Source organism: Grus americana, chromosome 1 (assembly GCF_028858705.1).
Source record: "Grus americana isolate bGruAme1 chromosome 1, bGruAme1.mat, whole genome shotgun sequence".
Lineage (NCBI taxonomy): Eukaryota > Metazoa > Chordata > Aves > Gruiformes > Gruidae > Grus > Grus americana.
The window spans coordinates 187,970,219-187,995,055 of record NC_072852.1 but is presented as its reverse complement, the minus strand read 5'-3'; the positions used below and the strand labels follow the sequence as shown (position 1 = coordinate 187,995,055).

Here is a 24,837-nt window from a genome sequence, read left to right as displayed (position 1 = left end):
AAAATAGGCAAGATTTCATTTACATTGCTTTTAAAGACTTGAAACACTTTTTATTAAAGTGGAGAGAAAAACAACAGAAGAGGATGATCAGCCTGACTTGAAGTTCTGTGCAATATTTTATAAATCAAAACACACTATTAATTCACGTTATAAACTACAGGAACTGATGACAAGCCTCATGAGGGAATCAATACAGATAGTGTTTTTAATAAGGTCTTGGGAATAAAATAATGATTCTTCAGTGAAAAAGAAGGTGTATGGGGCGTAGAAGAATGTGTCATGAAGAACAATAGAAAAGCGAAAGTAGAAGACATTGTACTGGACTCAGAGAGTGAATAGCCCTAAGCATATTCCTTAATTTACATTACTGGGTAATAGATGGTTGGGTCAAAAATATCTTTCCTATTTCTTTATCTCCTTTCAGGCCCCTCCCCTGAGCTGAATGAATCAGAATATCAGTAGGTATGCTACAAGGCCATTTGTTCCCTTATAGGTGTGTGCAGAGAAGCAGAGGGTCTCATTGAGTAGGGTCTTCCATGCAGGAACTCCTCTGGTGGATATCCTTGCCCTGTGGAGTCCCATGGCACATGGCAATCAGTCAAAGGATGAAGATTAAAAAATGGGTGACTCTTATTCCTGTTACAGCCACTATTGACAGACTGCAGATGTTCTTATCAAGACTGTAACCGACCACCTGGTGGGAGCTATCTGTATTAGGACTCAGGACAGCCATTTCTATTTTTCTTCATTATGTCCTGAGAAGATAACTATAGTTGGAAGCATGTGGGGAGAGGGACTGTTTCTCCAGTCTTCTTTCTCCTATGCTCCTCAAAAGAACGTGAGAATGGGAAACATGAGTAACGATGGATGTGTTGTGTGGCTGTGACTTACTGTGACTGCTGACACTGCCCACATATTTCCTTGTGGCCCCTGCAGTAACATCTGCTCTAGAGGTTGAACCCTGCCGAAGTCTGGTCAAAGTTTATTATGAACCTTACAAGATCTGCTTTAAGATTTTTGTGAGATTTTTGATGACCGTGTAGGTCTTCACCTCAAAGTGTAACTTACTCCATCACTCCCTGAAGCTACAGACCACGTACATTTCTTTTGTTCCCAATGTACTGTTGGACATCACTCCTCTCCAGCACAGGCTCCAAGTGGCAGTCCTTTGAGCCCAAATCTGACTTGGTTTCTAATAAAATCTGGAACAATGTTTCAGCTGCAGAAGACAGAAAAGATGTTGTAGTCCAGCTGATTAGCTTTATCTACAAAAAATTAGTGCTAATACTTTAATTAAAGATTTAATTAAAAATCCTAGACGTTCAGAAGCTCTTAGTGTACTTGGAATTCTGGATCTTTAAGAATTTGTCTTACATTAAGGGAACTTTCTAGGTTTAAATATGTGGAAAAATATTACAGTGTTAAATGTCAGTATTACCTTGCATTCTTTAGTCACGAGAAACAGACACAACTATTTTAGGTCAGTGCTTTGTCTGATCTTATTCAACATATCCATCAATGACCTGCACGAGGGGACAGAGTGTAGCCTCAGCAAATTCGCTGATAATACTAAGCTGGGAGGAGTGGCCGACACACCAGAAGGCTGTGCTGCCATTCAGCGAGACCTGGACAGACCAGAGAACTGAGCAAAGAGGAGCCATATGAAGTTCAATAAGGGCAAATGTAGGGTCCTGCACCGAGGGAAGCACAGCTGTATGCACCAGTACAGGTTAGGGGTTGACTTGCTGGGAAGCAGCACTGCGGAGAAGGACCTGGCAGTCCTAGTGGACAGCAAGCTCTCCATGAGCCACCAATGTGCCCTCGTGGCCAAGAAGGCCAATGGTATCCTGGGGTGCATTAAGAAGACTGTGGTCAGCAGGTCAAGGGAGGTTATCCTCCCCCTCTACTCTGCCCTGGTGAGGCCACATCTGGAGCACTGTGTCCAGTTCTGGGCTCCCCAGTTCAAGAAAGCCAGGGAACTACTGGAGAGAGTCCAGCAGAGGGCTATGAAGATGATGAGGGGACTGGAGCATCTCTCTTATGAGGAAAGGCGGAGAGAGCTGGGTCTGTTTAGCCTGGAGAAGAGAAGACTGAGAGGGGATCTCATCAACACTTATAAATATCTAAAGGGTGGATATGTAGAGGAAGGGGCCAGACTCTTTTCAGTGGTGCCCAGTGACAGAACAAGGGGGAACAGGCACAAACCGGAACACAGGAAGTTCCATCTAAATATGAGGAAAAACTTCTTCACTCTGAGGGTGACAGAGCCTTGGACCGGGCTCCCCAGAGAGGTTGTGGAGTCTCCTTCTCTGGAGATATTCAAAACCTGCCTGGATGCCATTCTGTGCAACCTGCCCTAGGTGATCCTGCTCTATCACAGGAGTTGGAGTAGATGATCTCCAGAGATCCCTTCCAACCCCTACTAATCTGTGAATCTGTGAATCTGTGAGATCCTGTGAAAATGAATAAAATATTAACCAGGCTTGGAAATATAAATGATCACTTACGCTTTCTGTGAAATTTATCTGTTTGCTTATTCGCTTTAATATTTTAGCTACTGCATGTCGGAACATTAATGTTTATGCTTGTGTGGAAAATACAAATAAAAACATAAAGGAAAATAAATAGATTTTAATATATAGGGTAGGAGAAGCTGAGCAGAAGTGTGGTATTGGGAAAGAGAATAAGACAAATTCAGACCTTTTGCTGCACATTAGCCAGACACAAAAAGGACCCAATGTCTATTGAAGATATTGATTTCAGTAGATATTGGTTCAGGCCTAGAAACTCTTGGTTTGATACTAAAGAAATTTTGCACAAAAGCTCACCAGAACTCTTTGGCTTTTTCAAGAGCAGCCAAATACCTGAAAGGTGATTTTGGGGTTGGTTGACAATATAATATGTCATAATTTTTAAAGACCGGTCTTTGGGCTCAACAAAGATACTGCTCTTCTTCTCTTTGGTTAATGAATGTGTACAGCTGTCCTGACCACAGCTGGATTTCCCATTCCACATGCGTATTCAAGATGTTAAAGATGGTCCCTTTCTGCGGTAGGAGAAAATAAATATTTTTCACAAGGTCTTCTGAAAAGGCAGAGAGAGAGAGAGAGAGAAAACATGTCATGCTAAACAGATAACAGCCTAGTGGTTATGGCGTCTCCAAGATTGTAGATAAAAGTAGTTGAAGTTTGCTGTGCTTGCCTAAGTAGCAAATGAAGCTGTACTCCACTTTTCAACTGAGTGCCAACCCACTGGTTTATTGGTTCTTCTCAGGAGGAAGCAAATTTGTCCATTCTGCCCATCTTATTAGCTGTTCTGCTCTGCACAAAAAATAATTAAAAAAAGGCTAACAACACTCCCCCTTTCTTATATTGCTAAGAGAGAAGGATTGCTTCTACAGGAAGCTATCTACAGGATAGCTCTGTAATCCAGCAGGCAGGGGACTTATTCAGCCTGCAAGAAATAGAATTTCATTTTTCTCTCTCATCTGCTACTGAATTGGTTATACAACCTGTTAAAGACATTCCACCTGGGACAGCAGTGAGTTTTTCTTCTCAGAAAGAATGGAATGAAACAGAGTTAAGATTTTGGTGAAATGACATTTCTGAATCCTTATGCCCCTCAGCTTCCTTTTCTCCCATGCAGTTCCTTTTCTTCTTCACCAGATCTAACCAAATAATCAATATTTTGTCAGAATAATTTGAGGCCAAGGCATAGACCAAACTCAGCAAAACTACGGCACAGTAAAACTGAAATACTTTATCTCTTTTTATGTGTCTTCCTGCTGTTTGCTTGCTTTTAGGTTAGTACCATAAATGTGTACACTTTCAGGGCAAAAAAGGTTTTAGTGGAAAGGATAGGTCTTACACCATTGCCCAAATTCAAAGATGCAGTTAAAAATCTTGTTTGTTCTCTTCAGAAACATAAATGTCTCAAAAGAAATCAGAATTTAAAATAATGTGGAGGGTTCAAATACTGTAATTTGTAAAAAAACTTCTAAAATGGGCTTGTTCTGAGTTTTTCACCATCCCTTTATTCTTCATACCTGACTCACAGGGACCTTACTGCTGTCTTGAGAGGAACATCTTGAATTTCGGGAGTTGAAATATCCATGCCTTAAAATAGCATGGAGCATTTTTTCCTCCAGACTCCCCAGAATTCGTACTAGACAGCTATTTTTATGCCACCCGATTTGCCAGCTCATTCTCTGCTTTGTCAGTCAGTTTGTTGGTATTCTCAGAAACCCTGACACCAACTGAATCATTATAGGGAGGTCTGAATTACCCAAACCCTCCAATGTCCTTTTGGTAGACCATCACCTCCGTAGCAGGAGTGTCTAGGGTTTTTGTGCCACAGGAGCAGGGACCTTCCTGCTGTTTCTGCCAGGCAGTGGAGATCTCTGACCATCCCCCCTCTGCAGAACTTAGTGCTTTATTTAGAAGATGGTATTTTAACCATTACATTTGTTTGAGAACTCAGTTTGATGAGCTCGAGCCAGCCAGTCTGAAACACTAACTGTGCAGAACTAATGAATTCATGGGACGTCACCATACAACACACAGATAATTTTTATCCAGCAAAAAGTTCCTTATTTTTGGCATGGTCACTGTTGCAAAAATGATTGCTCTGGGCAGTGGGACACTGACCAGCCCTGACTGAGGAAAGACAGTCTGGCCTCTAATAGCTGGGTTTCATTAGATAAAAATACAATGGTGCCAAGCTCAGCAGTAAAAATTGGTCCCCCCAACCCCACCAGCTGGCTGAGTGTCCTCAGGTGCCTGGAAGCCCTGTTCTCCAGAGCTGTGTGCACCCTCAGCCATGTGCCAAGCACCATCAGCCTCTTCATACACCATTTCCAGATTTCTTAGTTCTCTGAGGCTGGTAATGCCTCCACTTACTTTGGTGGTTGCATTTCCTTCCCAAACTGTTTCATTCCTGTCATTATTCTTTCAAACACACCTTCCTCAGCTGCTTATATCTTCTGCTACTTTGCCCAGAGAATCTAAACTCATGTGGTGACAGCGACTCTTCTTGTTATTTTGGGAGATCACTCATAGGTTACCAGCATTTGCCAACTACTTGGCAAGTATGGGCTGTTTGATCTAACACACAGACGGGATTGCCATTGGAAATGGGATGAACCATATAAAGACTCAGAGCAATCATCTATCAGTGTGTCACTTGAGAGATTCAGAGTGAGACTTCCCTGCGAAGAATGACCAAGTATGTGAAAAGCAGATGGAAAAGCTCATTATTCTTCAAGAGGATGTGATCCCACACAGTTTATGCTGTGCAAGGTTGGGGAGCTTGATGGAGCAGCCAGCTGTGAATATGGAGCTGGAATATGTCATTCAGAAAAGTAAGGTCTGGATCCAATTAAGAGAGCTGATAAAGGCATCATCCTTCTCATCTCCTTCTAGCTTCCAGAACCTCTTACAGGGAAGATGACTCACAATCTCAATTTTCAAGAAAACCCAAGGGGGAATTATCTTGCTCAGGCTGCACTGGAAGACAGAGCTTTTGGACAATCTGCACATGCAGAAGAGTATTTTCATGTAACTACCTCTTCTGCTTCCAGTTGTGCAAAAAATATACAGTGCAAATCCATATTGCGTGGCCTTCAGTGAGCAGCACACATGAAAAATGAAACACTTAAAGGTGTGTAATCTATGAGTATGCTTCTGCCAATAAGTTGTCCTGCCTGCAATATCAACAGTAGCTGAAGTTTCTCAGAGTTCATAAAGGTCAGCAGGCACTTGGCAGAAAGTGCTTCAGACATTGATTTGGAAAGGCCCCATCTCCAGACTTGGCCCTTTGTGTATTTTTGTAATGATACTTGATATTCTTCCACTGCTTCAAGGTCTAGGATGATAATTCTCCAAGGTGAAGTGTTCTCTGCTCTTTTAAGCTACCTGTCCCATGTTACCGCTATTCCTAGACACACTGTGTAGCACATCCTGAAGGGATACGCAACATGTGAAGCTCTTTGTTTATTTGGTGTGAAGTTTCCTAGGCTGAAGTCTTTTATTCAAATAACACTACTTTTCCCTCCCTTCCTAATGTGAAAGTAACATATTTCTGCTTTATGTTCTCTTTTCTTGTGCCTGTAATTTTACCTTAACTGGAGGAAATTTCTGTACACTACTTGGCTCTGTGAAAGCAGTTGATGTACCAACATATACCATATTAAGTATTGTCAGCTGGGAGGCAAGAAAGTTCAAGGAACCAGTCCCTCAAACATCCCAAATACTCAAACCCCCCTAAATTTAAAAGAACTTTGCTGAACACTTTCGTTGTTAAAAACAGTGGGCAAATAAAAAAAAAAAAAAACAAAAAACCACAAAATCCAAAACGAATCCCAAACAAATATTGCATCAAAGAATGCATGTGCAGTGTAATTTAACAGAAAGAAAACAGTCTTAGTAGTAAAATTAATACACATTTTAAGTTCTTAAAACACAGGTCAGCATATAAGGGATAAATCTTGCTCAAGCATTAGAATTTAAACACAAAGTAGCAAGGTTTTGTTTTACCTGCAAGTAAGAACTTCAGCCTGAGCTCAAGTGCAAGGACAGAAGAGCACTGCTGAAGGGCAAAGACCATCTTTTATCTAATCACTGATATAACCCTGGTAGTTTACTAAATGCTCTAGAAAAGTACCTTGCAAATATAGAAACTAGAAAGGCTTAACCTTGTTTCCAGACACACTAGATCTAACTTTTAACCTCTGTTTTGTACCCAGTGGTGATGATATTCTGCAGTGAGTCCTCGCTGAGAAGGTGAAAAGCTCTCCTCCACAGTCCATTGTCTGTGGCCTATGCCTTATAAAACCGTGACTTATACATTCTCTGAGCCACTTAGAGTCTGCAAAAGTTTACTAGTGCTAGCATGTCACCTCTTTAAAATGGCCTTCTTTAAACACATTTGTTACTTGATATTTAGGTCAGGAGCTGTCATCTCTTGTGTGTGTACAGCCCCCAGTGCCACAGGGCTCCTGGGTAGCACTGATGCTTTACAATTGCTAACACAGCTAAAAATAACCTGATCAGGGTGGGACTCTGCTTCTTTGCACCCACCTGCATGCAGCTCAGCTGGGACCACAGGCTTATTCAGGTTGCCTGTCAAAGGAAAGAGAGAGAGGTATCACCAGAGAGGAGCCCAAATCACCATGCAGAGGAGAAGTTCTCGCTCTTACAACACCGTAGGACTGAGAACAGCTGGCTTCCTGGCTCAGGCACCTCACTTAGCTGCTTAGCAGCAAGGAATGAGCCTGATCCTACACCTCCCACGGAGTAACCCCACGTGTCAGGACTTCTGCTGTACTGGGAGTTTTTTCCCTGCAAGCTGGTGGTTCGTTCCAGGAAGTAAGAAGGAAATTCAGTGATGGATTGGATCATATTTCAAAGTATTTTAACACCATGTTCACTATTTGTACAGGCTTTTGATGTGAATACTGAGTGCATGAAGCATTTATCATACCAACTAAGGAACTAAGAATGACTGCGGGGTGAGTCCAAAAGCAGAGGTGGGTTGAGCGATATCTATTTGTCATGTCTGTGAACAGGCAACTAATACAACACACTTTGCTAAGCTGCAGAACTATGTTTGCATGACTGAGAATGAGTTTAAGATTGCTGTGAAAACTAACAAGCAATTCGTGATGGTAATCCAAATGCAGCATTGCGTGCCGCTAAACCAAAAGCAACGTCCTAAGTTAGTGTGAGAACAGGGCAAATGTAAGGAGTATGAGTTATTTCCCAGGCACAGCAGTACAATGGTCCTCTTTACCTGTGTTTAGGTTAAAATTAGTATTGTTAAGACTCTTTCAGCTCAGGAAGAAACTCAATACGCATCACTGAACTTGTGGGCTCCAGGCATGCTGGTGTACCAGCACCTGTGATCTCTGTATGCCCTGTGGTTATAAGGGCGTTGTAGCATTATACTTCTTCAGAGGAGAACATTCACCATTACAGACAGTCACTTATAACTAAACTTCGTAGACCAAAAGTTTAAACGATAAAGAGAACAAATGATCCACCCAAATGCAACATTTTTTTTTTTTCTGGAATGGCTGTTACCCTCACAAAAGCACTTAGCCATAATGGGAAAATTATCTTGCTAAGATTACATGTATTTAAATTTCTGCTGTATTTAATTTAGCTCTGCTCAGAGCTATTGTTGTGAGCCATTGAAAAGGTACTTATACATGGGAAATATTTTGTATAATTAAAAGAGCCAACAATGCAAAACCCTTGCAGCTTAAAGCCAAGTCCATGTCTTATGGTGAATATTTCCATGCTAGTAAACCATGACATCACCCTCAGAGAGTGCAAATTAGCAAATTTCTCTGAAATGGTTCCTCTATAGAAACTCGAACAGTGAGCCAATCAGTTATACTGCAGCTGGCATCATTAGCACTAGCTAATGCCATTACCAGTGGGTACAGTTTTACAACAAACTTTCCATTTTGATCCTGAAGGGTACTAGCTTAATTTGCAATGATACATATTTCCCAGCCACAATCAATTGCTAATTAGACAGCAGCACCACTGATAAAGAGTTTAAAGGAGCTGGTCTTGCTCTGCTGGTCCATTTACCCATCCTTGTAGCCGGAAAGGTATTCTTGTTACAGACAAGGGAATTCTTGTGCAGTGCAGAATGCCGACTCCAAGGCAACAGCACAGATTTGTTTCAGCATTTGCTATTAAAAAGTGCTATTTATGTTCTTCTTCTACCATTTTCCAAGAAAATTCACCAGGTAGATTTCTTTTCATGTTAGGCACAATTCTTGTTCCAGACTTTCATTTTACAGTCCTACACACTCTTCTGTGTAGTTAGAAAATGGGGTTTGATACCTAAACTGAAACCAAAGATCTGACTGGTTCTGGTAAGGACTTTTACAGGATCCATTACCAGATGCTTCAGAAGAACAGAAAAAAAATACTGAATAATACAGTCATGAGAAAACGGTCCTCTTCAAGTCTGTGTATGTCATACATATGCACAATGTATATATGTAGATCAGTGTTATTCTGTCACTTAAATAGTGGTTATACATAAAACCTCATCTATATATTTGCAGTCATTGTTACCTCATAAACTGATAATTCTGTTTTCAACTTCATGCAAGTCTTGGCCTTCAGAATAATTTCTGGGAAATTGTTGCCCTTTTGAATTATGCTTCATATCTGAAAATATTTAATCCAGATGATTTAAAAATATGTCACCCTTTAGTTCCAAAACACAGGGACACAGAGATGGGGATTTAAATGTTTGCAGGCTTTGAACTTGGACCTTTGTCTTGCTGGTGAGCATTTTTACCATGAGGATGCTATGTAGAAGCATGTAAACCACCAAATAGCACCATCTCTGTGACCCGTCGTAGTTTGCTGAAAGGGCTGCTCCTGTTGGAGTGTGTGAAACAGGCTGAAAGCGTCACCATGCCTCTGGGTTACGAGAAGAAAAGTTGGGGAGCCCAGCGTACTTTTCCTCTGTCATTAAATTGTGTTTGCACCCATGGTGCTCAGGTTGTGGCTTCCCCATGGGAAGGCAGCTGGGTGAAATGTGCTGAGATCTGGCCTTTGCACAGATGGTGATGCCTGAGCTCTCCTGAATTTGCAGCTGACTGGAGAGAGGAGTTAGCCAATGCCTCCTGATCGCCCAGAGCTCATGCCTGACGAGGAAATACTCACAGATGAATTCATGCTCCTCTTGCAGCTGGAGCTGGCTCTCCATAGAGGCACTCATGGTGTCATGCAAGACAGCCAAGAGCAAACCCAGAGTAAGCCCTTGCTCAATTCTACACCATTAGACCTTTCTCTTTGTCAATAAAAAAACATTAAAACAAGATAATGAAAGGCACCTCGGAGCAACTGTGGCTCCTATGATTCACAAAGTGTTTGCTAATTAATGCCATCTTATTGGCGATGCGACATGTGCCACTTCAGACAAGAGTTATGATGTCTCTGAGGTACAACCCAACAGGTGCTGCACTCCAGGCTGAAGATTCAATGGCAGATTAAAAGGTACCTCTTCAGGGCAAAATATGTGTACGTCTTAAAACAGTCATGAACCCTACTTACTATGTTTTACATAGGAAAAAAATGGGGAAAGATAGACTTTATCAGAATAAATTGCACTAGTTCATATATTTGTAGAGATATGTTTCTCTTTGCAGGTGAATCAGCTTTAGAGAGGGAAGTTTCCTTCTGGTCAGTTATCCATCTGCCATAATCCAGTGAGCTGTATTTTCTCTGGGTGTTTTATTAAATGATTTGGGCATACACAGAGAAGAATCTCTGAAGTGCTGCAGATGCTTTGAAAGATAAAGCTGCTGGAAACTCCACCTGTACTGAATGTAAAACTTCATTGACAATGAAAAAGCTTCCAGAAAACCCACACACCAATTTCAGCTACATCTGTGTTACCCTAATGATTGCTACTTTCCTTTATTTTAAAATGTTTTAAAAATATCTTCCAATCATTTGTTCCCAGAGAGAAAAATATATTGTGATGCTGTAACCTAATTTTCTGAAAATGTCTTTTCCACTTTTCTTCCAAGCTCTCCCTATCTGCAGAGGTGCCCCAAATCCAAAATGTTTTTGTCCAGAGCACTGAAAAATGTAATGAGGATTAAACCATTATTTGTTTTTTTGTACTACTGATAGCCTTTTAGGAAACCAGAGAGATGTCACACAGTATTTTTCAACCTTTTTCCTCAGAAATGCAAGCAGAGTCATAATCCTTAAATTTTGTTAAGCACAATCAGTCCTTTGAGCCTACGAAAATTAAGTGCTCTTCATGCTGTACACTATATTTTAAGAGATCTATTCTCATTTTCTGCCTCTTCTCCTGTTACCCCTTAATTTCTTCTGATACATACATAAAAGAAAGCACAGTCCTTCATTACCCACCCCTATATAGAGTCTGAAATTCCCTTAGTTAAAAAAACCCAAAACCAACCAAATTATTAATTCTGTAATAGAAATAAAACAAGGCTGAGTGATAATCTGCCAACTGTGTTAGCTTTTGCCTTTTCTCTGTGTGCTTTTTCTACTGTAAGATCTTTGAAAGCAGAACAATGTCTTCCAGTGTGTTCGTTCAGCACGCAATACAATGAGATATCGATTGTCAAGAGTAATTCTGGACACCAACATAACATCAGGCAGCAGCTAATGAAGGTGTTTCCTGAGCATCATTATTCATAGTGGTTCTAGGTTCTGATTGGGATTTTTTATTCTTCCAGTGCCCTCACACAGTTCATGACTTGCACTACAAGTCCTTTATGTTGGGGTTATTCAGCCTGTTTCTTCTTCATACTTTTTTACCCTCATTCATGGTTTAAAATCTTTTAATAAACTGATTTTGACCTGATGACCCAGTTATCTATCAATAACTTAATAATCCCAAGTGGTACAACTGTCCTAGAATAATCAAATCACATGGTGTAGAGCTTCACACTCCATCAATATTTCAAGATATTGGACAAGAGCTAGGTCATTGAACACAAACTTATAGTTTTCATTCAGTGTCTCTCCCATAATTACAGGAACTTTGTCTTTTAGAAATTTTACCTACTGCAACCAAATCATCAAGCAACCATAGTAAAGAACAGGATTTTTTCACATTATAGTTGGACATCTGCAGTTGCAGAAATGCCCCACTTCAGATGCAGTAAATCAATGAAACCTAATGCTAAAGCAATGAAGTTAAAAGAAAAATTAATCACTTTTTAAATAGGTTTGTCATTTAATGTTGTATGGGAACAGATGACACTGACTACTATGGCACCCTGAAAACATCTGCCAATTAACATTACTGCAGTAAAGATGGGTGATGGATTAAATTCTCTGCAGTTAAGACTCAGTGTACCTCCAACTCTTGCGCAGTAAAGTGAGAAAAGTTTGTGTGAAGTTTAGCTCTGAATGCCCGTGGAACGCACTTACCAACCTCTAACAGTGTCTTTGTCATGAGATGCTGTGGTAACCAAATGCAGTTTGTGAGTGAGACTTGTCCGCAGCTCTGGCTTCCCAGATCATCTGATTTTAATACAAGCTTTCACAAGGACAGGCAGGCAGAAGTGGAATTAAAGCTTTGAAGAAGTTTAAAGAAGCTAACCTTCGCCGTCCTTCTGCCATGATTTAGCAGAAGGAAGAAAACTACCAGAGTTCCCACAGCAGGCAACTGCGTGAAGGGATATGTCACAGCCATAACTCAGCCCCAGTTCTACACTCCACTGTGCCACAGACTCCAGAGGGTTGTGCCTTGACACGTCAGAGAGGCATTTCTGAGGAATATGGACTGAATGACGGCCAATATCTCAAATTTGAAAGACCTCTTCTAAAGATAAGGCCTTTAGAGAACGTGTACAAGGGTAAAAAACAATAAAGATTGTTGACTGAAGATCTGCAAAAGAGCAGATGACAGGCACCAGACTTTAAAGGATCTGAGGAAGAGAAACTGCTTGAATTTCTTACAAAGGCAATGACAGATGGGGTGGTTAAAGAGAGGGGTAGGTTCTTCTGGAAAGGCAAAATTATGAGGTATTTTTTAAAAAAGAAAACATAAGAATTGAGGAAGGGGGGGGGAAGAAATTGCTTCCAAAGTCTAGATGGGCCAGATAACCTTGGGCTGCGAGACAGATCTTTCGAAGCTCACTCTTCTCTTCAGTTTCTCCAGGTTTTCAAAGTGGTGACACGGCAAAATGGTGACCTGGGGGTGCTGCACAGATCTTCTCCTACCTTATGTGAGACATTCCCAGACTGCATTTAGATACAACGTGTTGGCTCAGACCCTCTTTCATGCACCCCTGAAAACAGAGAGCAAGACCAGTATCTGTTCCTACACTGATTACCTGCCTAGGTGAGACTAACTCACCCTGACTAGCATTTATTTGCCTTTGTAGCCCTGAAGGCCTCAAAGCTAACCCATGACTGAACAAGGCTCACACTGCAGAATTAGACTCTCATCCTCAAGGACCTATTTTTGTTTAGGACAGCAGGGAAACAGTCATCCCTTCCTTTCCTAAAGATTTGAGAACTTCCAATCTGTTTTTCTAGCAACACAGGTATGAAACAGCTCCTCCAGATATGCAGACATGTCATTCTGCTGCTGTCAAACTGTGTATCTGAAATTTAACTAGACATAGAGTGATGTGATTGTGGTCCTGCTGACTTGTGTAATTCTATCATGAGCCTCCGTGATATGATGTTTTTATTAGGACTCCAAACTATTTTTAGAGATATTTTTTCTTAATTCTAGTCCTGCAGTTTATGCCTTTCAAATAACCAATATCATGATCATCACGATGATGAGAAAGCTTCGAGAAGGCATAAATTAGAAGCAAAGTAGGATTTTAATGACAACGCAGAGGTTGTGTTAGTCCTCATGAGGCAGTTAATGCCCTGTTGACTTGTACAGATCAAAAAGCCCAAGGTAAATGCCATGTTATCTAGACTGAACTGTGGGCAGTGTGTGATGTGAAATCATTGCAAACCCATGCACTTCAGCTGGTGCAGGTGAGCATGTGGGTTCACTTCTTCAGACATGATCTTTCCATAACACAAAAAGCCAAGAAAACTTATAAGCAGATTTCTCTCCTTCAGTACAGTCTGAAATTATTGCAGCAAGAGTATGAGGCTGGAATAGGAATTGAGTTCTCAAATGCTATAGCTGGAACACTGAAAAAGTTGCCTGATGAAAAGAAGTCCTGAAAAGCAGAGGTGACAGAGGCCCTGATTGTCTGTTAAATGCATACTATACCAGCCGCGGGGAAAAAAAAAATAAAGATGAATCCCGACTGAAATTCTTTGTCTTGCATCCTGTTCCTTGGCTGGTTCCAGTAAACCAGAATTGCCACCTTTGATGTTTTGGCTGGAATTTTGCAAGATCTCATCTTGATTTTGTAGGTATGTTTTGACAAGTAGCCATCCATAGGATTTTGCTGGATAAAAATTGCAGTGGCGGCCACTAAAAATGGCTGCCAGTTAGCAGGTCAATATCCCATGAAATTGGTGATGTAACTGCAATACTGTGGGCAAATGCTGATGTAGTGTGGGACACTGGCTCCTATTCTCAAATACCAGAACAGAAAGAATTCACCTTCTAGAATTCACAAGGAAATCATAGAGGATATTTGGCTTCTCAGCAAAGCAGAGTTGTTTGCTATAAAATACATATGTGTTAGAATTTCCAGGACAACGAAACAAAAAATTCAGAATGCTCGTAGTGTGGTTGACAGAAAGCACTTGAGCAAAATATCTTCTGAACCCAGTTGCACTGATGATCACCGCATTTCTGTGGCAAAGGGAAAGGTAAATGGATATACAGAGCAGAATAGGTGGGTGAAAGCTACGGGACTACCTTTCCCTTGTTGTTGCAAATCCCTCTGTACCTTCCCTAGCACAGAGAAATTGAAATAGTTCTGAAAAGGTGATTAGAGGAAAGGAGTTAAAAGCAGCCATTCTCTGCAATATATTGTTTGTTAACAGTCACTCACAGATGAACTGACAACTTCATGTTATTTTCATGCTGCTCTTTGCAATATGAAGTTCCACTCTGGCTTCTCTTTTCTTTGGTGATGTAGCAAATGTCTAACCTTAGGATGGTTGTTAGTCAAATCACTGGCCTTCGGGATTGAGGGAGAAGATGCTGCTGAGGTCTTCACCTGTCACACACATGTCCTGAGATCTGGGCCAGGATTCCCAGTATATTCTCAGGCTCTGCTGGACTGTAGAAGCCAGCCCCATATTTTTTTCTCTGCTACTATTTATTACTCCTTCCAACCTGGAACAGAAACCGCAGCTTGAGTCACTAGAGCTGTCCATCCTCTACCTGTCCCAGCTAAAATAGCAAAGAAATAAGGTGAGAGTTTCCAGCTGCGAGGAAATGCAGAAGACAATGCTGAGAAATTTTCACTTATAAGATATGAAATCCAACAGTTCAGATTCTCAGTTAAAATCTGAATATAGACAAGGATACTCTTTGAAGCAAATCAGTAGATTTCTGAGTCAGTGTGATGGGTTGACCCTGGCTGGAGGCCAGGTGCCCACCAAAGCTGCTCTGTCACTGCCCTCCTCAGCGGGGCAGGGGAGAAAATATAACGAAAGGCTTGTGGGTCGAGATAAGGGCAGGGAGAGATCACTCACCAGTTACTGTCATGGGCAAAACAGACTCGACTTGGGGAAATTAATTTGATTTATTACTAATCAAATCAGAGTAGGGTAATGAAAAATAAACCCCAAATCTTAAAACACTTCCCCTCCACCCCCCCTTCTTCCCAGGCTCAACTTCACTCCCAATTTCTCTACCTCCTCCCCTCACACAGCAGCACAGGGGGATGGGGAATGGGGGTTGTGGTCAGTTCATCACACGTTGTCTCTGCCGCTCCTTCCTCCTCAGGGGGAGGACTCCTCACACTCTTCCTCTGCTCCAGCATGAGGTCCCTCCCATGGGACACAGTCCTCCACCAACTTCTCCAACGTGAGTCCTTCCCACGGGCTGCAGTTCTTCACCAACTGCTCCAGTGTGGGTCCCTTCCATGGGGTGCAGTCCTTTAGGATCAGACTGCTCCAGTGTGGGTCCCCCACGGGGTCACAAGTCCTGCCAGCAAACCTGCTCCAGCATGGGCTCCTCTCTCCATGGGGCCACAGGGCCTGCCAGGAGCCTGCTCCAGTGTGGGCTTCCCATGGGGTCACAGACTCCTTCGGGTGCATCCACCTGCTCTGGCATGGGTTCCTCCACAGGCTGCAGGTGGAATCTCTGCTCCACTGTTAACCTCCATGGGCTGCAGGGGGACAGCCTGCCTCACCATGGTCTTCTCCACAGGCTGCAGGGGAATCTCTGCTCTGGTGCCTGGAGCACCTCCTCGCTCTCCTTCTTCACCGACCTGGGTGTCTGCAGGGTTGTTTTTCACATCTCACTCCTCTCTCTGGCTGCAAAAACTGCTGCTCCTTTTTTTTTTTTTTTCCCCTTCTTAACTCTGTTATCCCAGAGGTGCTACCACGATTGCTGATGATCTCGGCCTTGGCCAGTGGTGGGTTCATCCTGGAGCCTGACATTGGCTCTATTGGACCTAGGGGAAGCTTCTAGCAGCTTGTCGCAGAAGCCACCCCTGTAGCCCCCTCCGCTACAAAACCTTGCCATAGAAATCCAATACAGTCAGCAAAGATGAAGATCCCTGCACTTAAGGACACTGATGAAAACCACCTCAGCTGATGAGGGGGAACCCTTTCATATCAGGGCCTCAAAGTAGAATGATGGTCGCTGGCTGCTGCCAGTGCTGTACCTTTGGTGACAAGCAGGAATGCACTTTCCCAGTGGTGCTGTTGCAGGAACTGGCTGGGGTCCCTCTTCCAGATCCTCTTCCAGCCTCCAAAGGAGAGTGCTTTCAAACGCCTATGGTGCCCGTGGTGTCTGGAATGGGGCTCTGCAATCCTCCCTTTTTGACAAGATATCATCTTGCAACCGTGTTGCATACCAGGCTGAAGAAGCTGGGAGCCTGTCCGCACTGAGTTTTCCTCCAGGGCTCTGTGAGCATAAATGGCATTGGGCTTACTCAAAACCAAGCACAGTTTATTTGTCAAGGAGAACATGGAGACATGAACCTGTAATAGGAAATCAGTGCAAGTTCTGTCTAATGTCACATTTTGACTTTCTGCAAGCTTCCTGATGAATGTGTGCTGAGTCTGGGTGTTCTCTCACCCTCTGAGGGGCCAATTTGTGCCTTCTTTACCTACAAATCTTGATACTGTCAGCCTTGAGCTGCTGTCAGCTTCCAGCTTCTTTGCTGCAAGGAGCACTGTAGCTGAACAGTTTCTTTGATCCCTACAGTCTCTCTTCAAGAAAGGTTTCATAACTATCATCCTATCTATCATATTTCTTAGTTCTGCCCTGTAGATTGTCTTTGATATAACTCCATTGCACTTAGAGGAATGCTGTGGGTGTGGAACCACATTACAACATCATTCTTTGTCTGGCAGAAAATGTTAGAAAATGACATTAAAACAATACCAAGCCACTGCAAAGACTGCAGAGGCAGTGTCTGATCCACACCAATGTTAAGCTGAACAAGGACCACATTGGTTATAAGGCTGTGACTTGTTCAGCAGAAAGCTAAACTAAAATATGACTGCTCTGGAGGAGACAGAACCATGATGCCTTGAAAGCTGGCTGGTCTCAGATAAAGCAAATCTGAAAAACTCTGTGTGGTCTAGTCTTATGAAAATGATGTTGTGCCTATGTCTGATGACAAATTAGGGTTGCAAATAGCATGGCACAAAAGGTCTACCTGGGGTCACAAGACAAATTCCAGGGACACACACATTACAGAACAGGTAGGTGGCTCCCATCATCAACCTCTGAAGGGAGTAGAGATAAGAATCAACAATGTATTGGTTTGTCTGAGAGTCTCAGACAAACAATATGCACAGAAGGGCTGAGGCAACTGAGCCCTGGCACACCCAGGGACATTTACGGTGCTGCCTTTAACAGTGGTAGTGTTATCCCCAGAGGGAATGTGCTGCTTTACCCAATGGTGAAGGGAGGCTTACAGAGTAATTAACCATTGCTTTCTTTAGTATGGCATGTTTAACATCTCTGTTATTATTATTATTCAAACATGAGGCTTGGGAAAGCAAATGTGGGGAAGTGCTCTTGGAAAAGCTCATGCACTGTGCCCTCAGTGCTGACTGTTTTGTTCTGCAAATGGTCTTTGTCAGAAGCTCATGTGGATCTACAGAATACATGCGTGGTCCGCACCCTCATACTGCATGCCAGACAGGTTTCCTGGCTATTTTCCTTGACTGTTTCATCAGTTCAGCTAGCTTTTTCTTTCAGACTATGCTGGATGCCACATAATGGTGTGACTAATTGAAGTTGGTTTTTCCCCTCCTCCTCCTCCTCCAGATCTCTTGATTAATATTTTGTTGTATACCTTAATTAGCACATTTCTGGCTTCTGGCTGCTTGTGTCTCTTAGAGCTTTCTGAAGAGACACTAGTAAAACTTTACACATTGTATTACTTCACACAAATATTGCAGACACAAACTCCTTACTAGATTTGTAATTATATCATGCCCACAGAATTCTATTAAAAACCCAGCATGACACCACAGATGGTGAAATGGGGAATGGGCTGCTTCCTGTATGCATAGAATTAATTCTGGCAAATCCCATCATAATCATGTTAAAAAGTTAGCCCATTAAAAGGAAAATAGCAATTGTTAGCCTTTCTAATACAGTTTGTATTTTCCAGGGGTTTTATTTTAGCGGCTCAGTTTCCTGCCTACTGAATCATGCTCTTAAATGGGGTTTATGTACAAAGACACAGAGGAAACCAGCTCTACCATTAATTTTTCCATGAGAAACATTTGTATTAGCTGTAAGAAATAGCCTTTACAATTTCTCTTAAAGAAGTTTAAGATGTCTTCAACTTCTGCTTTTGACCCTCCATGCATGCAAATTTATCCTCACTGAGACCCAGGACATCTTGGGATGGGAAAGTTGCAAGTTTTACACAGTTTTAAAGAGGGTTAGGAGGAAAATGGGTCCCAGACTTCTCTTTAGAAGCAATGAAGACTGCTGCAATTTTGTGCTTATTGATGTGAATCAGAAGAAAAGGGACTCATTCAAGACTCTGTGAACATGGCTACATAAAAGAGTGCCTACTTTAAACTCTTGGCATACAGTTTGCTTTCTGTTGGGGGAGGATGGAACACCGCCACTACATATTTATTTAATATAACCACTTTTCTTGACTTAAAACTATTGCTTTCACACTTTAGCTTGCTAGGAAAAATTCACATTTTATGGGAAAGGGTAAATTGCCTGTGTTTTCCTGTGGGGATCTGGCTATATAACTTCTGTTAATACTGGGATGAACCCATGTAGCTAAATACTTGTGAGCAAATATGCCTCTTTCATATGCCAAGACTTGGCAAATCAATTTCATTTCCACAAAATGGAGAAGGCAAATGACACAGAAAGACAGTAAGCTGAGTCCACTGCTCTGAGCATGTTATCCTTGAATGAATACTTATTTATTTTATTTATTTATATTTAATAGAGTTTAAGGCTTCAACTATTGCATCACTTGCTTGGAACAGGGATTATGGGAACTGAGATTTTACTGACATCAACCACAGTAATATAAAACATCCACATTTATAAAAGAAGAAAGATATCAGTAAGTGAAACAAGTGTGCACGCACTCTTCCTGCTGGATAAAGCCTGATTTTGAGAAAAGATGCTTGGATAGTGCACAATAATCATCTGTCTTTCTATAAAGACTGTCACTCTGTGTCTTATAAAAATTAAATAAAGCAGGCGTGTAGAGCCAGATGGTTATTTCCTGTTATTAAAGCTTTAAGGGACAAATTAATCTCTGTTGTAACTCCATTGACTTCAACAGGGTCTCTATTTACTTGAGTGAAATTACATTGCAGATGATTTGGATGTGGGTTCTGGAGGATGGGGACCATTTAGGGAGTCATCTGTGTAAAAATTCTGCATTACACTTAACTGTCAAGAGTTGTCTGTATATTTGGGTATGACTTCATCATGTAGTTCCTTGTATTACTAATGCAGCAGATTTGCACTATATCATGGAGCATAGAGCTTGGGTTTTGGAAACAGCATAGCAGACATAACTGGAATAAACAGCTTCGGTGTTGAACCAGCATTGATGTGTTGCTGGGATTGGAGCAAGTTCAAATATCTTTATGGAATTGTGCAGTGCAGATGTACTCCAAGTCTCATAGATGTCTTTTACTCCATTCTTTCCTCCCTTTTTCACTTGTGCACCCATTTAATAAAAAGTCTTTGGTTAAGTGCTATAAACAACTCAGTCAATCCTGCAACAGCAGACCAAAGGAGGAAGCAGCTTTACCCTACCACCGAAGCAGGTCGCTCTGCTGCCACATCCTAGCCCCACTCGGCTGCACTGTCACATGGACTGAGCAGACTGGAAGGACTGGAAGGAAGAACAGATAGAGGCTTTGGAGGAAGCAGGTACTCTCTGACTTGTTAACAGGTATTTAAGGACAAAATTGGTGAAACACTGGAACAGGTTGCCCAGAGAGCTGGTAGATGACCTATCCATGGAAACATTCAAGGTCAGGTGGGACGGAGCTCTGAGCAACCTGATCTAGTTGAAGATGTCCCTGCTTATTGTAGGGAGGTTGGACTAGATGGCCTTTAAAGGTCCCTTCCAACCCAAACCATTCTATGATTCTATGGTTCTATGATTCTATGATTCTATGGTTCTATGATTCTATGAAAAGTACTTCCTTTCTGGGAAAGAAGAATCTGTCTTACTACCAACACTAAGAGTGGGTTTATGTTAAATTCAAGTGTCTAAAAATTGGACATCTTGTCTAAGACAATCATGACCTCTTCAAACAATGGAGGCAGGCACCTCCTGTGCCTAATATATTCCATCCTAAAGCTTGTGTCTGAGGAAAATGGGATGAGTATCTCTCTGGAGACCGCTCTTTATCTCCATGGACTGTAGAGGGAACCTGCCTTTCCAGGTTTACTTGGCTGTAAAGCAAGTGAGATGAATCCTGGTCGATCTGGGCAAGATCATTCCAGGCAGAATGTTACAAATTAGTGCAAGCCTCTTCAACAACCTCTTGAAATGATACCACTTGTTCAAAAACAGTGAGAAAATGGATGCAGATGTTTCCTGTAGTTCATGCATCTTTATGTCTACTCTACTGTCTATATTTTAATGAGATTTAAAAGTGTAGTGATAGTACGAAAGGTAATGGCTTTAAAGTAAAGGAGGGTAGATTTAAATTAGGTATTAGGAGGAAAATCTTCTCTGTAAGGGTGGTGAGGCACTGGAATATGTTGCCCAGAGAAGTTGTGGATGCCCCATCCCTGGGTGTTCAAGGCCAGGTTGGATGGGGCTTTGGGCAACCTGGTCTGGTGGAGGGTGTCCCTGCCCATGGCAGGGGGGTTAGAACTAGATGGGCTTTGAGGTCCCTTCCAACCCAACCCATTCTGTGATTCTATGATTCTATGATTCTATGAATCTATGATTTCAGAGTCTTCTTAAGTGTTCTGGTTTTAAATCAAGCTTATTATGCTATTTATTAAACATTTTTGGATATTAGGGTAATTTATTTGGGAACATCGGATGCCAGCCAATTTCTTCTGAACGATACAGTGAGGACATTAAGGATAAAGAGACAATGCCTTTTACGCCTATGCAAAGAATTGGACACCCTTGCCTAGGACTCCTAAAATCAGCAAAGATGAGTAAGAAACCTTCCAGATAACGTGGGAAATGTTCCACCTATGAGGACCCTGCCTCATCCCCAGTTCTCAGAGTCAACTGGTCACTTGTATCTGTTGTAGAGACAGGAACTTGTCACCTTTTGGGCTTCTCAACTGTGAACTATCTCTTTGAGTCTGTAGGTAAATGTAATCAACCTTGTCTTGCAGAAACCAGGCGCAAGTGTGTTATAGCTGGCAATCTGGTGGCAACAGCACTCCCAGGGCATGTTCAGAAATTCCACTATGGGTGGTAGTTTAAAGAAAGGTCCCAAATCCAGCTGACATCCCATTACAGATTAGTAATCACAAAGGTCTAGGGGTCTTGCAGGCTTAGCTTGTCTCAAGTTCTGAAGCTGTGCCATCTTTTGTCTAATCATTAAATATTAAGAGAATAAAGGGCATGAAGTTTATTTTCCTGTGAGCTGGGGAACTGATGTAAAGATTTTGCTGGTTTTACATATGCCAACCAAACAGAATTTAAACTACTTTAGCACTGGTAGCTGCTGAGTGGGGGTTTTGAAGAATCACAGGGTTTGAAGAAATAACATGCACCCAGTGCAGCCTTATGTTCTACTAATCCCACTTTGTCGATGTTACAAGAAATGCTAATGAAGGATGAGCTGTACAGCTTTGACCAGCAGGCAACAAGCAAATCCCGGCACTGCAGACTAAGGAGTTAGATTTAGTTGTCAAACTCTGGGGCTTCTTCCTCATGAAATTAAAATATCAGGGATGTTACAATAAATCAGATGGTGAAAAGATTCTAGAAAACAGGATCCCAGGGTAAGAAATTGTTTTCAGTATTTCAGAGTGTTCTTAAGTGTTTTGGGTTTAAATCAACTTGTGCTATTTATTAAACATTTTAGGTTATTAGGGTCATTTATTTGGAAACATCAGATGCCAGCTGATTACTTCTGAATGAGACAATGAGGAGATTAAGGATAAAAAGACAACGCCTTTTACCTCAGGGCTTTGAAGGGTCATCTGCCATCAGAGATGAGATATTCACTTCAGGGAAGAGGTGGGACTTTGCAAAGTAAACTGCAGGAGAAGGCTTTGCCCTGCCCCTAGCACTGCACTGGGGTGCTCTGGGCATGGTCCATGCTGTATACCAGAGTACAGCCAGTGGGACTGGAAAGGGTCTAACCCGTCTCCACATCTGCCTCTCAGCACAGGCAACCAAGCCATGATCCACCTGGGATGCCTCTAACTGCTGTGGTCTCTAATGCTGTAGCCCAATGGAGGGAATAAATCTCAATGTAATGTGGGTATAAACCTACATTAGTTGAAGATCTGTCCAGACAGGTGACCAAAAAATCTCACAACTATTTTTTTGTACAACACAGTGCTGCCTTCCATCAATAATAAAGGCCATCCCGTATTGTCCAAGAATGCCAATGTCAGAGCATGTGTGACAATTTGAAAGGTAGTTGCTAATAGAAGAGCATGTTTTTATCCTATTTGCCCTTCTCTATAACCAGAGGGTATTTCTCTGTTTATAATGAAGATGAACAACTTCATGTCTGTGGTTTGGTCTACTCTGGAGATACTGAGAAGTGGGGAACATTATGATTCCTCTTTCATTACAAAAATTGCTTGCAATATGCTTAATTAGTCCTGGTAGAAACAAAAGTGACAGGAACATAAACCACAGAAGCAGTTCAATCCATCTTGAATTTGCTTGGCTTGGAAATAGTGCAAATTGTGGCCAAACATAGTCTTATGCAAGCAAAAATATCCGTCCGTTTCTTAGTTTGCCTTAGCAACTTATTTGAGTGGAGGAAAAAAAGAAAGAAACTTCCTTTCCCTTTGCCACTTGTAAACAACACTGGGAATCAGAATAGATTTTGCTTATCCACTTACTTACAGCAACTTAGTGCTTTGCTGAAGCCCTTATTACAGTTGAACAGAAATGTTGGAGGCAAAGGCATTAGCCACTGCCTGAATGTGCTGTACGTAATGCACCCTGGTTACAAATAGCTTGAGGAAAATTGAGAATTCATTAAGTATTTGGTATTTAAAAAAAAAAAAAAACCAAAAAAACCAAACCCACAAAAAAGTCTTTATTGAGCCTGGACAGCTACAGTTATGTATGTTTTTCCAGGATCACTGAGATAATGAATTTTGTTATTGTTTTTGTCTGGATGGTTTTTATTTATTCTAAGATATGACCTGAATTTAATGCACTTTGCCAATGTGATCAGACTGCCAACAGTGAAAGTGAACAATAGAAATAAAAGATGCAGGAATCTGACACTTACTTGGACCAAGATTTTCACCTCAGGAGTTCACCATTTGGAAAAAAACAAAGGTCTTGAGCCATATTTCAGATTTGTAGGTGTACCACTTGTTAAAATATAAAGTTGCAAAACTGAGGAATTGACATTATGGTGGCCATTTAACTCGGCAAGGGATTCAGTGTGCTTGAGCATGGCACAAGGAGGCCATTGTAATGTAGGTATTTGCCATTCAGAGACGTATGGGGAAGAACATAATAGGCAGGTAATATTAGAAAACAAGTTGTTCTTGGCTTGCTCAGCCATTAACGTGACCAATGCCATGGAGTGACTAACCTCAGGCCCCTTAAGAGATGCTTGTTTTCAAAAGTGTTGTAGTGTGCAGATGTTGAAACTCTAGCCATTAGAGGTATATTTCCTTCACTGCTGAAGCACAAACAAAAACTTAACTACAAACTCTCAGAATCATACCTAAAAGTCACCTGGATGCCGTGTGAGGAGTCAGAGCCCAAGCCAAAGTATGTGGCTAAGCATAAGGTAATTGTCCAAGGCTTTGTTACAAGGGGGAAATGGATCAGGAGGATTGCCATGATGAAGTCTTTTGCCTGCGCTGTCTCTTGCAGAGGAAGCTTTCCTGCCAACCCTCATGAAGTCACCACAAAATGCAGAAACTGGAAATCACTGGTCATTTTGGGACACCTTGACTTCCTTCACATCTCCCAAAGAAAACATGAGTTGGAGAGCTGCAGACTACTGAGGGGATAGAAATTCATGTTGTTGTTCTGTCGTTAGGTAGTGTGTGATTTCTACTCTCTTCCTCAGGACAGTTTTGCTACTGCAAATGATGGAATATGACAAATAAACTGAATTATGTTGTTTGCTTTTCTGAGATATAAGGATTAACATAAATCATGATGGCTTCTCTATGGTCCTGCAAAGTCAAGCCTTGGCATCACGATCATGGGATAAACATCAACTTCCACCATAGCACAATAGAGGAAATACAGATCGGTTGCAGAGCTGTTTTCTAATGACTCTCACATGTATAGTTCATTGAAAAATTGCACTAATAATTCTGTATGAATGCATCCTTTCCAAGAACTACTCAGGAACCAAGAAATGGGAGTTAACACTACTCTTGTTTAAAATATCAATTCTTGCATTTGGCCTATTTCGATTACGTGATCTGACAGATGAAAATATCTTTTGAAAAAAGTTATCTGAAAGCTATTTCCAGAAAGATATATGACAATCTTTTACCACCTCTTTTCTATCACCTCATTATCATTTGCAAAGCATTTTCCATTCAGATCTACATAAT

General features: G+C 41.6%; 1 long non-coding RNA gene across 2 annotated transcripts in view; it reads left to right on the top strand.

The window, feature by feature from the left end:
- Window positions 1-24,837, top strand: part of LOC129200536 (uncharacterized) — a 208,637-nt gene that overhangs the window by 68,891 nt on the left and 114,909 nt on the right. For both annotated transcript variants that reach the window (XR_008574957.1, XR_008574956.1), the window contains exon 2: window positions 15,440-15,523. This is a non-coding gene — a long non-coding RNA (uncharacterized LOC129200536). The remainder of the gene's footprint in view (window positions 1-15,439; window positions 15,524-24,837) is intronic.